Consider the following 16396-nt stretch of genomic DNA (forward strand, 5'->3'; position numbering starts at 1 on the left):
TGAATAAATAGTTGAGGAGATAATATGGAATAAAAAGAGGATAACGGCTTATCTTGATAAAAAAAGGAGACAAAGTTCAAGGGTTCAGGTACTGCTTCTCCCAACGCATTTCGTCACAAGACTTCCGGGTTGCAAAAAAAAAAGGAAACAACTCCATAAACTACATTAAAAGCATCCAAGAGTAATCCTGGTAATGCTCAGACCACCTTAACATAAAGTAGCATGTGGTTATCTAACCACAAGTCCTTAAATGATTATTAATACAAAGTTTGTTTCGGCCGCCTTTGCCCTTACTACCCATTCAACTACTTCCGCCCAGAGATGATGGTGTCACGATGTCATAGCCGCTTCGCGCATATAGATTGTTCGACGTGTCCTTCCATTGCCACACAGTAGGAGGAGTGTCCGTCACTGGTCATGTGATGCCTCATGTCACTTCTGCCCTAGGATAGTTTAGTTCCGCCCGGATGCAACAGACCTCGTGGTTTCCGCCCTTACATCGTGAATGGCTGCTTATCACTTCCGCCCTGTCAGCGCATAATGTATACTTTCTTTCTGCAACTAATAAATATGAAACAATATAAAGAACAAACTCTGTGTGTAATTTTTATCTGTAAATAGAGGTCCATAATGCACAGCTATTTCAAGGATTGTCCCATCCCAAAAATATCCAAAAGAATGGAAAATACTTTAGAGATTGCATGCTTATAGTTCTATAATCTATAATCAAATAATATTTGATAATAATTTCGATACCTATATATAAATAGAAATCAGACATATATTAGTAGATTAGTATTCCCAAAATATTTCTAAATATTTCAATACGGCAAAGAATGGGGGGCAAAAAGGGGAGTGGCAGAGGGAAGAATTCCTATATTAGCATAAAAAGGGGGGATTCACTGTCCATTAATCAAATGCAGTCATTTGGTGTGTATAAGAATAAGAAGAGGGGTCCAAAAAAAAGTTCATAGGGGAGAAAAATTCCAAAATTCCGTATGGAGGCTTCTTTCTTTTTGGCTTCATGGGGTATATGCTTTGAAACTATATGGGGTAATAACTACAGCACCTGGTATTCTTGGGAGGTCACCCATCCCAGTACTGACCAAGCCCATCTATGTATAGCTTCCAAGATCAGACAAGATTGGGCATGGGCACAGTGGTATGGCTGTAGAAATCACTATTTCCCTCAAACGTTCAACATCGGCATAACCCCTATCCCGATTATGAGTTTTGGTAATATACTAAACCAGGTATTTCCAGGGGGTCGCCCTCCCTGGTACTAGCCTGGCCCCAACAAGGTGTAACCAGTCACCTATGGTATATTAGTAGAAACCAACTCGAGAATACAGATACATTGTCCTTTATAGGTCCAGCTTTATAGAAATGGGGCTATTTCGTAGCCTTCATTAAAACCTTTTGGTGCCATAGTCCCAAGTTCAAATATCCAATACATCTCTCTTCTTGAAAGCAGATTACTCAGGTCTCCCCCTTTTTCACCAAGTGTCACATGTTCGATTGCCTTAAAATTCAGTTCTTCCGGATTAGAGTTATGTTCTGTAGAAAAATGTTTGGACGCCGCATGTCCTTCTATCCTGTTCTTAATGTTTCTAATATGTTCCTGAATTCTTAGTTTCAAAACTCTCTTGGTTTTCCCCACATATTTCATGCCACACTTACATTCCAACAGATTTATGATAGATAGTTTTTAATATAAAAATATAAATATAATACAGCACATATTTCTAAAATGATCAATTAATCCACCATTTGAAAAGTGTAAAAAGGAGAAAACCATATTCATCATTGTTATTAATTAGTAAATATTATTGTAAAAAGTGAGTGAGAAAAAACAACAAATATATATATATATATATATATATATTCAATTATTCAAATCCAATAAATCAAAGTGACGTGAATATGGTGATTTCATTTGTTATAGTGGACCCTATGATTGTGTGTCAAAATAATTAACTATACTGTGAAAATATATTACCCATGCATCCTTATAGTGAAATTGATTGTGACCAATTATATAGCAGATATGGGATAATTCAAATTGATGTAGTTATTTATAATGTATCCTAAATAGAATATTAATTTTAAATATATATCACAAATGTGAGTATTCTTAGTGTTCCCTATTATATATACAAATATAAAAATAAATATGTGTATTAGCTCAAATAGAGGTGTGAATAGATGTCCCAAATGTATATGTTTGAATATATATACCTCTACATACTTATACACGTATGTACAGTTGATATAAGGAAAATTGACTCTAATTGTGTCATTAGATGTTCATATTTTGTTGCTATTTCTTATAGTTTAAATGGGACTAGCAAATCGTTATAGTGTTCATATTATAATCTGGGTGAGGATGTTGATCTTAAATTAGATTACCTTAGGTCTCTATCAGTAGTAACACTTCATATATTCGATATTCATCTCAAAATACCTCTATGCCTACTGATACAGTATATTGACGTGGTATATAGCATCCTAATTCTTGGTGGTCTCCCATCCAAGTACTCATATATTTAAATACATTCTATATATATTGTAAGTATTAAGATTAAATGTTCACAAAAAGACAGAGGGGAGGAGGAAAGAAGAAGATAAAAGGAAAAACAATCTTTCTTATTGTATAATAGTTTACCCTGATCAGCTTAATCCTTTGATGATTTCATATTGAGATTATTATTCTATATGATAATGTAGTAATTTTATGACAGATTCAAACCAAATTCCTATAGTGTGGTGAATCATATCCATCTCAACATGTAGTCTAGATTCATCTTGTTTGGCATTTCTTACATTCCAGATATGCTCAAGAATTCTCTGTTTTAGTTGCCTACTTGTCATTACTATGTACTTTAGTCCACATGTACAATACAGGCAATATATAACTCCAATCATATTACAATTTATGTATTCCTTAATTTTGATTTAATTTCCATACCAATCGGTTGTCTCTTTTGTCTGGTCAATATATCTACACACCTTACACATTTTACATGGATAGCACCCCACAATTTTATCTGTATTCTTTTTAGAATATTTGAAGTGGCTGTGGCTGTGTACTAATATGTCTTTAAGGATGGCAGATTTTCACCAACTGATGTTAACATTTTGTCCCCAAATTCCTGCTAAATCTGGATTTAAAGTGAGGACATTCCAGTGTTTCTGTAGAGTTTTTTGAATTTCACTCCATTTATTGCAGTATGTCCCAATAAATCTCAAATTCTGGTTATTCTCTTTCTTATCTTGGTTTCCATCTGCCGATATGATAAGGGAGTCCCTGTCTTTGTTTTTAGCTGCATTGTACCCCCTCTTTATTATCTTCCAACTATATCCTCTACTCTCCAATCTTTTGGTCAATTCCCTTGCTCTTTCTTCAAAGGTAGCTTGTTCTGTACAATTGCAGCGGGTCCTCAGAATTTCTCCCTTGGGTACTCCTTTGATGGTTGCCGAGAATGGTTACTTTCTGCATGGAGGATACTGTTTGTCGCTGTTGTTTTTCTAAACATGTCTGTGATTATCTTCCCATCCCCAGACACTTCTATCTTTAGATCTAAGAATGTGAACTTTTTCTGACTCATCTCAGAGGTTAATTTCATGTTCATGGTGTTATTATTAAGTATTCCGATAAATTCTAGGAACATATCCTTGTCTCCTACCCAGATAATTAGGATATCATCTATATACCTGAAACAAGATATTATGTGTTCGGTACATAGATCAAATTCTGAGCTAAAGATATGCTCTTTCTCCCACCACCCGAGGTACAGATTAGCGTATGTGGCGGCACACATGGTCCCCATTGCTGTACCTTGGGTCTGTAGGTAGTACCTCTCATGGAAAGTGAAGACATTTTTAATTAATATGAACCTGAGAAGTTGGATAACAAAATCATTGAATTCACTTTTCTCCCCATGTTCAAAAAGAATTCAATTGCCTTGACCCCTATTTCATGGTCTATGCTGGTGTATAATGATTCTACATCACATGTACATAGCCACATGTCCGATGTTATCGTGAGATTTTGTAACAGTCCAAGAATGTCTAGAGTGTCCCTGGTGTAGGCGGGAAGTTACAGTATAAATTTACGTAAATTTTTATCAACAAAAATGCTTGCCTTTTCTGTAAGTCCTCCTATACCTGACACAATGGGTCTTCCAGGTGATCTCTCCATATTTTTGTGTACCTTCGGTAAGACATAGAAAGTGGGTACTCTCAAATTTTCCACACATAGGTAGTCTCTTTCTCTCTTTGTAATTATTCCTCAAGTGAAATATGATTCAATGATTTTTTTTATATTCTCCTAATAAGTTCACTGTAGGATTGAATATTAGTCTCTTATAACATTCTCCATCCTCAAGTTGTCTCAGAACTTCTTGAATATAGTCCTCTCTGTTCCAGAGGACTATATTGCCCCCTTTATCTGAGGGCTTTGTATCAACATTTTCACATTTTTCAATATCCTTCAAAGCTGTTTGTTCTTCTTTAGCAGGTTATATTTCTTAGTGGAGGCTCTATTAGTATGTATTCTTTCGATATCCCTTGATAGTAATTCCATATAGATCTTGGCTTGTGGACAATTCTGAAAGCCTGGAAAAGTATTGTTTCCTTAAGGTCTTATCCCTGTTTGATGTACTGGGTACAATACTATCATCTTCAGAGAGTTCCTCAAGAATCTGTAATGTTCTTTGGTCATCCTCATCGAATTGTGACAATGCATTTGGATCTCCTGATCTTGAATTATCATTTCTAGTTATTTCACTATTTTTTAAAAACTTTTTTAACAGTACCTTCCAAATAAAAAGATTTAGATCTTTCTCTACATCAAACCGATCCATGTTTCTGTTAGGGGAGAAGAACATTCCTTTAGACAAAATGCAGCGATGATGTTGATTTAATTCTTTCCCTGTAAGGTTGATAATCTGTAAATTGGCATTGTCACTTATTACCTGAAGGTTCTGTGTCTCCTCTGTACATTCATATCCCCTTCTCCTCTCTCTCTTTTTCTTTGATTTTTTTATTGTCCTGCCCTCCTCTTCTGATCTTTCAGAAGGGCCGGGATTGTCTATTGATGTTTTGGGGCCTGCTCTTAAAAAATGTTGTTGTATTCCTTGATATCTATTGCCATTGTACGAGCTGTCTGATGTTTCTTCTTCTGAGGTTTCCGACATTGAATGTCTTAACAATGTGCATCTGTCTTCTCCCCTTGTTTTTATTATCACTTGAAGACATTACCATTAGCATAATCATTCTTGTCACTGAGGCATTTATGTTTTTTTTTTCTCTATTATGTTCTTCTCGAATTGTTCTATCTCAGTTTTATATTTTTGATATGTTTTCTGGAATTCTTCCTGAAGTTCATATTTTTTAAATTTTTCTCCTATATTTATAATCTTTCTATTGTATTCTTCCACTATTTTTTCATCTTGTTTTATCAAAATGTTGATTAGACCTCTAAAGCATATCAACAATGTTTGTTCCCATTCCTTCTTTAGGGTTTCATCCAGCTCATAGGCTTGAAATGCACTGCTCAAAAAAATACAGGGAACACTTAAACAACACAATGTAACTCCAAGTCATTCACACTTCTGTGAAATCAAACTGTCCACTTAGGAAGCAACATTGATTGACAATCAATTTCACATGCTGTTGTGCAAATGGAATAGACAACAGGTGGAAATTATAGGCAATTAGCAAGACACCACCAATAAAGGAGTGGTTCTGCCGGTGGCGACCACAGACCACTTCTCAGTTCCTATGCTTTTTGGCTGATGTTTTGGTCACTTTTGAATGCTGGCGGTGCTTTCACTCTAGTGGTAGCATGAGACGGAGTCTACAACCCACACAAGTGGCTCAGGTAGTGCAACTCATCCAGGATGGCACATCAATGGGAGCTGTGGCAAGAAGGTTTGCTGTGTCTGTCAGTGTAGTGTCCACAGCATGGAGGCGCTAACAAGAGACAGGCCAGTACATCAGGAGTCGTGGAGGAGGCCGTAGGAGGGCAACAACCCAGCAGCAGGACCGCTACCTCCGCCTTTGTGCAAGGAGGAACAGGAGGAGCACTGCCAGAGCACTGCCAGAGCCCTGCAAAATGACCTCCAGCAGGCCACAAATGTGCATGTGTCTGCTCAAACAGTCAGAAACAGACTCCATGAGGGTGGTATGAGGGCCCGACGTCCACAGGTGGGGGTTGTGCTTACAGCCCAACACCGTGCAGGACGTTTGGCATTTGCCAGAGAACACCAAGATTGGCAAATTCGCCACCGGCACCCTGTGCTCTTCACAGATGAAAGCAGGTTCACACTGAGCACATGTGACAGATGTGACAGAGTCTGGGGACGTCAAGGAGAACGTTCTGCTGCCTGCAACATCCTCCAGCATGACCGGTTTGGCAGTGGGTCAGTAATGGTGTGGGGTGGCATTTCTTTGGGGGGCCGCACAGCCCTCCATGTGCTCGCTAGAGGTAACCTGACTGCTATTAGGTACCGAGATGAGATCCTCAGACCCCTTGTGAGACCATATGCTGGTGCGGTTGGCCTTGGGTTCCTCCTAATGCAAGACAATGCTAGACCTCATGTGGCTCGAGTGTGTGAGCAGTTCCTGCAAGACGAAGGGATTGGTGCTATGGACTGGCCTGCCCGTTCCCCAGACCTGAATCCAATTGAGCACATCTGGGACGTCATGTCTCGCTCCATCCACCAAAGCCACGTTGCACCACAGAATGTCCAGCAGTTGGCAAATGCTTTATTCCAGGTCTGGGAGGAGATCCCTCAGGAGTCCATCTGCCACCTCATCAGGAGCATGCCCAGGCATTGTAGGGAGGCCACACACACTACTGAGCCTCAGTTTGACTTGTTTTAAGGACATTACATCAAAGTTGGAGCAGCCTGTAGTGTGTTTTTCCACTTTATTTTTGAGTGTGGCTCCAAAACCAGACTTCCATGGGTTAATAAATTTGATTTCCAATCATAATGTTTGTGTGATTTTGGTGTCAGCACATTCAACTATGTAAAGAACAAAGTATTTAATAAGAATATTTCATTCATTCATATCTAGGATGTGTTATTTTAGTCTTCCCTTTATTTATTTATTATTATTTATTTATTTGAGCAGTGTATTTTTGGTCTTAAGCCCCTTGGGGGCATCTCACTTCATTGGTAATTATCAAACATCTTTTTGTTCCAAAACACTTTGGTCTGTTTTTGAAGTAGATATTTAAATTCAATTAATTCGGTGGACCAGCTATTATCTCTCCCATCTCCTGTTTTGTCAAGCACAGGTCCAAAAATGGAGTCTGCTTCCATTCCATTTATCCTGTCTCTGTAGTAAATCTTGCCTAAGACTAAATGAGGACATTCTGATAGAAATATGGGTTTTTATATTAGAAAATGCTATTTTTATTTATTTGGTAATTTTTAATTATTTTTGATTGGTCCCCCTAAATGTATTATGATAAATTATTATATTCTTACTGTGCCCGGATGCTGCAGAAGTACTGATGTAGAATTGTTGGACTCTCATAATCGGTCAGGACATGCAGCTCAACTCACTTATAAAATCAGCCCCCATATGATCCAATTTCTGGATGTTAATATATCATTAAGGGATGGCATATTGTCAACTGCCTAATATGTAAAACCCACTGACAGGAACACCATGTTGCGAAATGATAGCTTTCACCCTTTAGCACTCCGCAAGGGGTTACCATACTCCCAAATGTTACGTATTAAACGCATAACTAGTGATGAACAACAGATGGAAATTGATATGCAACAGATGATACAGAAATTCCAGTTGAGGGGATATGATAAAAAACTATTGGAGGATACAAAAGAAAATTTTTTAGCCATACCAAGAGCTGATACATTGAAACCTAGATTAAATAAGGATTCATTGCAAGATACTATACCTTGGGTTAACACTTTTACCACGAAAACCAAAATGGTGGTAAAAAAAGGCTAAACAACTATGGCCTCTGATAAATACAGATTCAGAGCTACCATTGTTATTTAATTCTAGAATGATGCCCAGCTATAAAAGAGGACCAAATTTATGAGACCAACTAGTTAAATATGATATAGCACCTTTGAAGAAAAAAGCACATAAAACTAATTTTTTTATACAAAAAGTAGGATGTTATCGTTGTTTGGGTTGCCTAACGTGCAGCTCCATGTCAGTTGTAGATTCATTTAATCATCCTCATTCAGGAAAGAAGTATACTATTAATTATCCCCTGACTTGTACGTCCCGCTTTGTAATTTATCTATTGACATGTCCCTGTGGGTTATGCTATGTGGGTAAAACCCAAAGTCAATTTAAGGAATGCATGGCGAATCATCGGTCTGCCATAAGGGCTGCATTAGCCACCGGCAATAGTGATCAACCAGTCGCACGCCATTGCATAATTGCTAAACATAGGCCAGTATCAGATCTAAAATTATTGACCATATCCCAAATAACATCAGAGGGGGTGATAGCAATAAAATGCTTTTAAAACTTGAATGTAGATGGATATTCAAACTAAACATGATAGCCCCGAAAGGGTTGAACGAGAATTTAGGATTGCAATGTTTTTTATAGGATCTATGTCCTAATATGTTCAGCGTGTCATAGCATTTTGCATTATATTTTTTGTATTACTAATATTTATGGGACTAATTATGTGAATTTCATTATATCCATATGCCGTTATTTAATAGTTGTTTTGTTTTTAATTTGTTGTAATCGGCAGCTACCAACATAGATTGGGTTGCCATGACTACCATTGTACAGCCTCATTGGTTAGCCGTGGGGCGCACCCTGATGACGTCACCGAGGGATCCGGACACAGCGTGGTGGGGAATCTCATGGAGGATGTCGGAGGGCGGCGTCCCGCGGCTGTCAGCAATCAGGTAATACTCTATGTGTGTATAAATGTTTGTGTGTGTTCATTAGCTCTGCTTCCCTGATGACGGATTCATTTCCAAAACGTAGGAAATGAAGGCATTATTTTAAATCAAAGTCTCCCAGTGCCGCTATTATTCGCTGATATATATATATAGATATATATATATATATATATATATGTCCAAGATAGTGGATAAGATGCACTCACCAGGGACTTTTCGTCAGCATAAAAAACTTATTTTACTCCTTATTGCATTATTGCAGGTTGTCACAGGTCGACGTTTCAACTAACAAACGTAGCCTTCCTCAGGACAGACTTCCCAACCACCAAGATAGGCCTATCTTGGTGGTTGGGAAGTCTGTCCTGAGGAAGGCTAAGTTTGTTAGCCAAAGCGTCGACCTGTGACAACCTGCAATTATGCAATAAGGAATAAAATAAGTTTTTTATGCTGAGGAAAAGTCCCTGATGAGTGCACCTTATCTACTATCTTGGACATGTGTTGATGCTGCCCAGGAGGAAGCATTGGGGAAGCACCCCAGGTGGATGTTTAAATTTGCTTTGTGTGTGCCAACCTATATTCTGGTAAATATATATATATATATATATATATATATATATATATATATAAAGTACAAATGGAATCAGGGGCTGTAATATAGATACTATACTGGATTAAGATATAATTGATTTATTCACAGATGATGTCACTGCATTAACATGAAGGAAATTTGAGCGGCATAGTAATTAATGGGACTCGGCAATAACACCCGCAATAGACGGGAATAGGAAACATTAGAGCCAATAGGAATTTGGGCAGCAATACATATTTGAATGAACCAATTGGTACCTGACCTGGGGGATAAATGAGGAAGGATACGATAACTCAGGTTGATGCCTTGACAAAGCAGCCAGGCGAAATGCACGTTGGCGTTTCTGTACACATACCGCTGGTTACACATTGATTATTACAGGGATGGATTAATATGAAAATATGTTCTATAACTGCAGCAGTCTGAATGATTGCTAGACTATCAAGACAGTATTACGATTGATAATAGATACAGCAATACTATCTAATGAATAGCCACTGACGAGCTGGGTGGGAAATGTATGGAATCGGCTAGCTCAGATATCAGTAACATGAATGAATTGCCACAGAGCAGACAAATATGAATTGTTACTAAACTAACTACTCTGGGACTGTCTCTCTTGAATTGATACGCTGCGATTCAATTGTAAAATAATTTGTTACATTACAACTGCTGCAGATAAACACTCCTATTCAAATGAATATCACTGATAAAGGAAACTAGAAATAAACGTCTATATATATTGAACTGATTTTATAACAGTGATATCAATAGAATGGAATTAGTCCTACCATACAAGGATATAGGTATATATAACCAGCGGTGTTATACCAAGTTTTAATACACTAAATTTCTTTCTTTTTCATGCACATATTACTATTTTGCTTGAACTATTTTAAAAAAAATATTTCGCCAGTTGTGGTAACCCCTAAATGGCACAATTTTAAATAAAAACAAATAAAGTATAATATATGTTTTAAATTGAAGAACGGAATGATTAATGTGGACTGACGTACTAGTGCACCATAGTAAAGACTCTACTTTTTTCTCTTTGTCTTTAAAACATGCATATATAGAGTCTGTGGTAGCACATTTATTCCAATAAATCCTTATTGTTAAAGAATTCCAGTGAAATACTGTAGATACGATAATATTATCCATCATAAATAATCCTTTTACAGTGTCAGTACTATACATTGGTATATGGATTAAAAAATAACCACATTACTAGTGTGGGATCCAAAAAAAACCCTTTTTTTGTATAATAATGTGCATTAACAGAAACATACCTGAAAATTGCTAGGTTTCCAATATTTAACTTTCAGCAAAGTAAAAGCTGCAGAACATGAAAACATAATAAATAATACTAAATAAATATTAACTAACACTAAAATATATGTGATCTGCATATTACTTAATTACTAAAAATATTAATAAATATTGAATAAAAAGAAAATATGTGAACCGTGACAGCAAAATAAGTGACCTGTGCTTTAATTAAGCTTAATGTCTCGTCCAGACCAAACAGTGTGCAAAATCACGGGTATGAAGACTATTCCACTCGATATTTAAACCAGAAAGTAATGATGAAGGGACCTCAGGGCCTGATTCAGAGCCGCTCGTAAGTGGCTGCTCGTTCGCTCCGAGTGATGTTCGCACATCTGCGCATGCGTATGGGTCGTAATGCGCATGCGCCAACCAGTCAGTGCGGTTGGAAATCGAGCACTCGCAAAATAGCGAGTGCCTGCTAATTTGAGTGACAGGATGAGGCGTTTGTGTGTGGTAACAGGGGAAGGTGCTTGAAAACAGGGAGTGGTGATCCGAACGCAGGCGTGCCAAATGGTGAAAACGGGCATTTAATGGGTGTGCATAATTAACAAAGCAGCGTCATCGGCCACTTCACTTGGTTGTCTTTTAGCCTGAACTGTTCGCATGATTGCGGTAGGAAAAATCCAACCACAAGCACTGCGAGCAGTTCAGACGCCTTTCGATGTACTCGATTAATCTAATAAATAGCGGAGATGACGTAAGATGCGAGCGGCCAGGGGGCGTCTTTACAAAATAGCGAGCGCATGTTTTGTTTGCTCGCTCAGACATAGAGGCGTCAAAAGACCGCAAAGAGCGAGCGCTCAATAGCGTCCGGCTCTGAATCAGGCCCTCAGTCTTAACTGAATAGACCCACTGACTCAATCATATGACCAGCGACATTAATTTCCTATGATAAATCTGACAGATGTTGGAGCGCCATATAGACAGCAATAGCAGACAGGCAGCAATCCAATGGGTCCACACAAAAAATTAACTCTTTGTAAACACTCAAAACTTTAAATTGGTAATATTAGAAATCCAAAAGTGCTTTATTTAATCATAAAACATTTTGATACTGTAAAGTTAAAAGCATTTGCTTTCAATAAAACTGCACTTAGCTATAAACTCTAAAATACATTTTAACTACTATATACTAGGTAAGTGGTAAACAACAACTAGAATCCAACAAACTAAGGATAATGAGCAAGAGTTGCTATGCATGAACTTTTCTTGCTTCTATTGAATTTTCCATGTGAATTTCTCTTAATATTTAATTTTCAATGCACAAAAGCAAGAGTGCATGGAGAACCTCAGAGCATTTTTTTACCCGCTTCAGTGCAGAAAAGCTGCTCTCACCACTGCAGTTTTTGACCATCAAACAAAGGTGCAAGCTTAGTGAAATGGCATCATTTGGGAAGTTACCAACCAATGCCTCTGTAATTAGAAATTTTGATTTCTTGGCTCTGATAAGTATCTTTTCACTAAGCTTTGGATGGAGATAAAGTGGACGGAGATAAAGTACCAGCCAACCAGCTCCTAACTGTCATTTTTAAAACACAGCCTGTGACATGGCAGTTAGGAGCTGATTGACTGGTACTTTACCTCCGTTCATGTTATCTCCATCCAACGCTTAGTAAATAGACCCCATTATTTGCACTGGATAAAATATATATACGAAACAAAACAACTAAGTGTACTACTTCACCTGCATACTCTGGACCAAGATCTCCTGGGTATATTACTACCAATGCACTGGCCTTAGCAAGTAGGTCACCCGATGTTAAAGAGCATAGTTCTGAAAGAAATCTAAATCTGTCCCGAATGACACTGTATGCTGCTTGTCCACGATTTAGTGATGCCAATAGCTGATCGATTGATTATAAGAAGAAAATGCTCACTAAATTTGTCAGATGATGAAAGGCCAACAGCTGTATCTTCAGCACCACCAAAGTCCCACTTTTAATTTCTTATAATTTGTCTCTTTTGTTTGTAATCATCACAGGAGTAAAGAATTTTACTTTGGTGCTCAAATCCTATAAGCTGAGAATTCTACAAACATTTTTAAGGATTCCAAAATGTCTGCGGCTCTGTTCAGATCCAATTTTGAATCTTGAAGAAAATGACTGGTTTTGTTAAACCGACTCAGTATGGTGAACCAGAGTTGCCCATTATCCCATTTTCTATTTGGCCCATTATAAATTAAAGTCCCTTTGCTTCCAAACATGTTTCTTCCCTTTCAGATATATCATTTCCCATGTAATGCAGCAGATCTTTAATGGCTGGATAGCTTTATTTTAAGGCATAAAGGGCATCATGGTGAGCAGAAAAATGTGTGTCTGAAAGGCTTTTCAGTGTAGGCAATCCAAGGGGCTTCAAGACATCTGTCAGAAGATTCCACTTATTTATTAATGTAGTAAAAAATACAAACTTCTGAACAAAGTAAAAAAACAAAACTGCCTCAGGGCAACATTTTACAGCAGGTTTCCCAATAAGGTTCAAAGAATGCCCATAGAATGGAATATAGTCAGCCAGTTTGTTCTTCTGACGAATCAAGGCCTGCATCCCACTGTATATTCCAATTATATTTGATACATTATCGTATAATAGGCCCCCCGCAATTTTCAATGAAAATTCCGTTTTCTTCAAGAAAAAGAAGGGTGTTTGCCAAGTGTTCCCCAGTATGTCCACGTACTGGAATAAATTTGGTGAAATGCTCAATGGGTCCACTTGGAAGCACATAACAAAATATAAGTGTTATCTATTCAGTGTGTGAAATATTGGGTGTTGAATCCACTGTTACAGAGTAGCACTTAGATTTTTTTTATCTCAGTTATGATCTGCAGTAATACTTGTTGGCCAATCACCCCAATAAATTCAACACAAATTGTTGAGGATAGGTATGATACATGTCCTTGCCCTTAGTTAGCATGCATCTGAATATGTTCAGCAAGGAATGGATCATACTCTGCCAAAAATTTGAGACATCCTAAATAATTACCATTGTGCACTGATCCAATGATTTCATAATTTCCATGATTTCTTGATGACAGGAATTTAATAGCACTTAAAATTCTGCAAATAATTTGATGACAATACTTTTCTCAGACTCGTTTTGAATTACCAGAGATTTATCTACACGTTCTCCGATCAATTTTCTTCTAATAAGTTTCTCAAGAGAATCTGCAGGAGTTGCACTACATTCATGGCGGCGTAAATCTCTGGCTGCATGTCTCCAGTCTGAATAACTATCAGTTGCCAACAGTAAGGTGGCATCTGAAGAAAATAATTTGCAGTGAGCACAAAAGAGTTTGAGCATTTTTGGGGAGTAGCAAAGCCAGTCACGCTGAGCTTTCTCACCATTCATTTGTTCACGATAAAACAATGACTGTGTACAATTTCGTGCAAAATGTTCACCAGGAAATGGGTTTTTTTGGTATTAGTCCAGGAAGTAGCAATCAGCAACCCCCTTCTGACCAAAAAATTCATGCAAAGCTTCCGAAACTTTCCACTCTCCTATATCATTTGAAAATTATGTGGTTTTTTTTGTTGTTTAACCACAACTTCTGTGTTACCTTCAACTGATTCCATGGTTACATTTTGATATATCTATTATATCTGTATAATCACTGGATACACTGGGACTGGCTTCACTTTTAACAGCTTCACTTGCACCAACTGTAAAGTCTCTGACATTGGATGTGCTTGGACTGACTATAGAGGTACCGGCTGCACTTTCTACAGAACACAAGTCTGTAATTTTTTTGGTCTTAGCCAACGCTTTCTCTAGGTTTTTCTTTTCCGCTTTCTTATCTTTTAGTGTATCCCAGCCACTGTGTTATTTATTCCATGTTAACTTGAAAGACAAATGAAATGTCATTTGGAACATTGTTGTTTCTCTATTCTACACTCAGCTAAAATGTAACTGTATAAAACACTTTGGAGATGATTCTGAGTTGTACGGATCTCTTTGTATGGATGAAAATAGCAAGTTTTAGCCTACAGCGCATGCACAGAACTGAATTTACCAATTTTTGCATATTTCTGTCCTATTCTGAAGGGCCAGATCTGGGCAGCGACAATGCGATCGCACCAAACTGTTCTGTCTTGTGGGAGTATAGCTAGGAGCCTGTGCTATTCTGAGTCATGTGTATAGAGAAGGAGAAGCCTGTTTCAGACAGATGTCTTGCACCAAAACAGTGGGCGGTGTGGCTTCCCGCTTGCAAGCGCAGAGATTTTTGCATTAACCAAATGTAAACTCCCATTACCATAAGGTAGTAAATCAGGCTTCAATGACTACCCATATATACAGCCACTTTGCATCCGACACAGAATCAGGTCCATTGCTTGATCTGCAAATAAACTAGGCTCTACATACAGAAAACATTTCCCTGCAAACAGTCATTGATATTACTTAGAATTAGAGATGAGCTGAGCTGAGCTGAGAACCAGACCCACCTGAACTTTGCGATCAGGGCCGGGATCATAGTCCGGCCCAGGTTTTCCCACCTAACTCGAGGCAAAACGTCATCATCCCACTGTCGGATTCCTGCAGGTTTTGGATTGTATATAAGTCCCTCCCCGTGGTGATCGGTGCCATTTGCTTACTGAGCCTCAGGATGTCAGGGCTGTGCTTCGTCCAAGGGGGGCTGTGTTGTTCAATACAGGGGTGGGCAGTGCTGGGCTGTGTTGTCCAATACAGGGGTGCGCTGTGCTGGGCTGTGTTGTCCAATACAGGGGTGCGTTGTGCTGGGCTGTGTTGTACAATACAAGGGTGCGCTGTGCTGTGTTGTCCAATACAGGGGTGCGCTGTGCTGGGCTGTGTTGTCCAATACATGGGGTGTGCTGTGCTGGGCTGTGTTGTCCAATACAGGGGTGTGCTGTGTTGGGCTGTGTTGTCCAATCCAGGCAGGGTGTGCTGTGATCTGTCTGGTAGGCTGTGTTATTTATCATTTCTTTGCTAATCCAGGGGTGTGCTGTGCTGTTCATCAAGGGGTGTTCTGTCCATCTAGTGTGCTGTCCATCCAGTGTGCTGTCCGTCCATGGGCTGTAAAAAAAAAAGTAACTAAAAGTTTTTTAAAAAATTAAGAAAATAACAAGTTAAAAATAGTTAAAAATATTTTTTTTTGTGCTGTACCCCACATTGTGACACTGTATGCCGTACACCCCCAGTGTATTCAAAAGACTGTGACGCTGCTGGCCATATTGTGAGTGACACTGTAGGTTCATCATAGTGCAGTGTGTGATTCGTAAAGCATTGTGAGTGAATCTGTCGGTCATTAATACCACAGTATATTATTATTCATACAAGTATTGTGACACTGTTGGTCAGTAATACCGCAGTGTAATATATTCATAAAAAATATTGTGACACTAAGTGGAAATGCAGTGTAATATTTAACACGTATTGTGACAGTGTAAGTGGTAACGCAGTGTATTCATAAAAAAATGTTGTGGCAGTGTATTCATAAAAAATATTGTGACTCTGTAAGTGGAAACTCAGTGTAATATTCAACATGTATTGTGACACTGTAAGTGGTAGCGCAGTGTATTCATAAACATTTTTGTGACACTGTAAGTGGTAGCG

At 38.2% G+C, this 16396-nt stretch overlaps 1 pseudogene; it reads right to left on the reverse strand.

The window, feature by feature from the left end:
* Nucleotides 1–1057: 1057 nt before the first annotated feature.
* On the reverse strand, nt 1058–1176 carry LOC148538777 (5S ribosomal RNA; annotated as a pseudogene).
* Nucleotides 1177–16396: the final 15220 nt, after the last annotated feature.

The sequence above is a fragment of the Taudactylus pleione genome, unplaced genomic scaffold (genome assembly GCF_031769625.1).
Source record: "Taudactylus pleione unplaced genomic scaffold, aTauple2 ptg000037l, whole genome shotgun sequence".
Taxonomy (NCBI): Eukaryota; Metazoa; Chordata; class Amphibia; order Anura; family Myobatrachidae; genus Taudactylus; species Taudactylus pleione.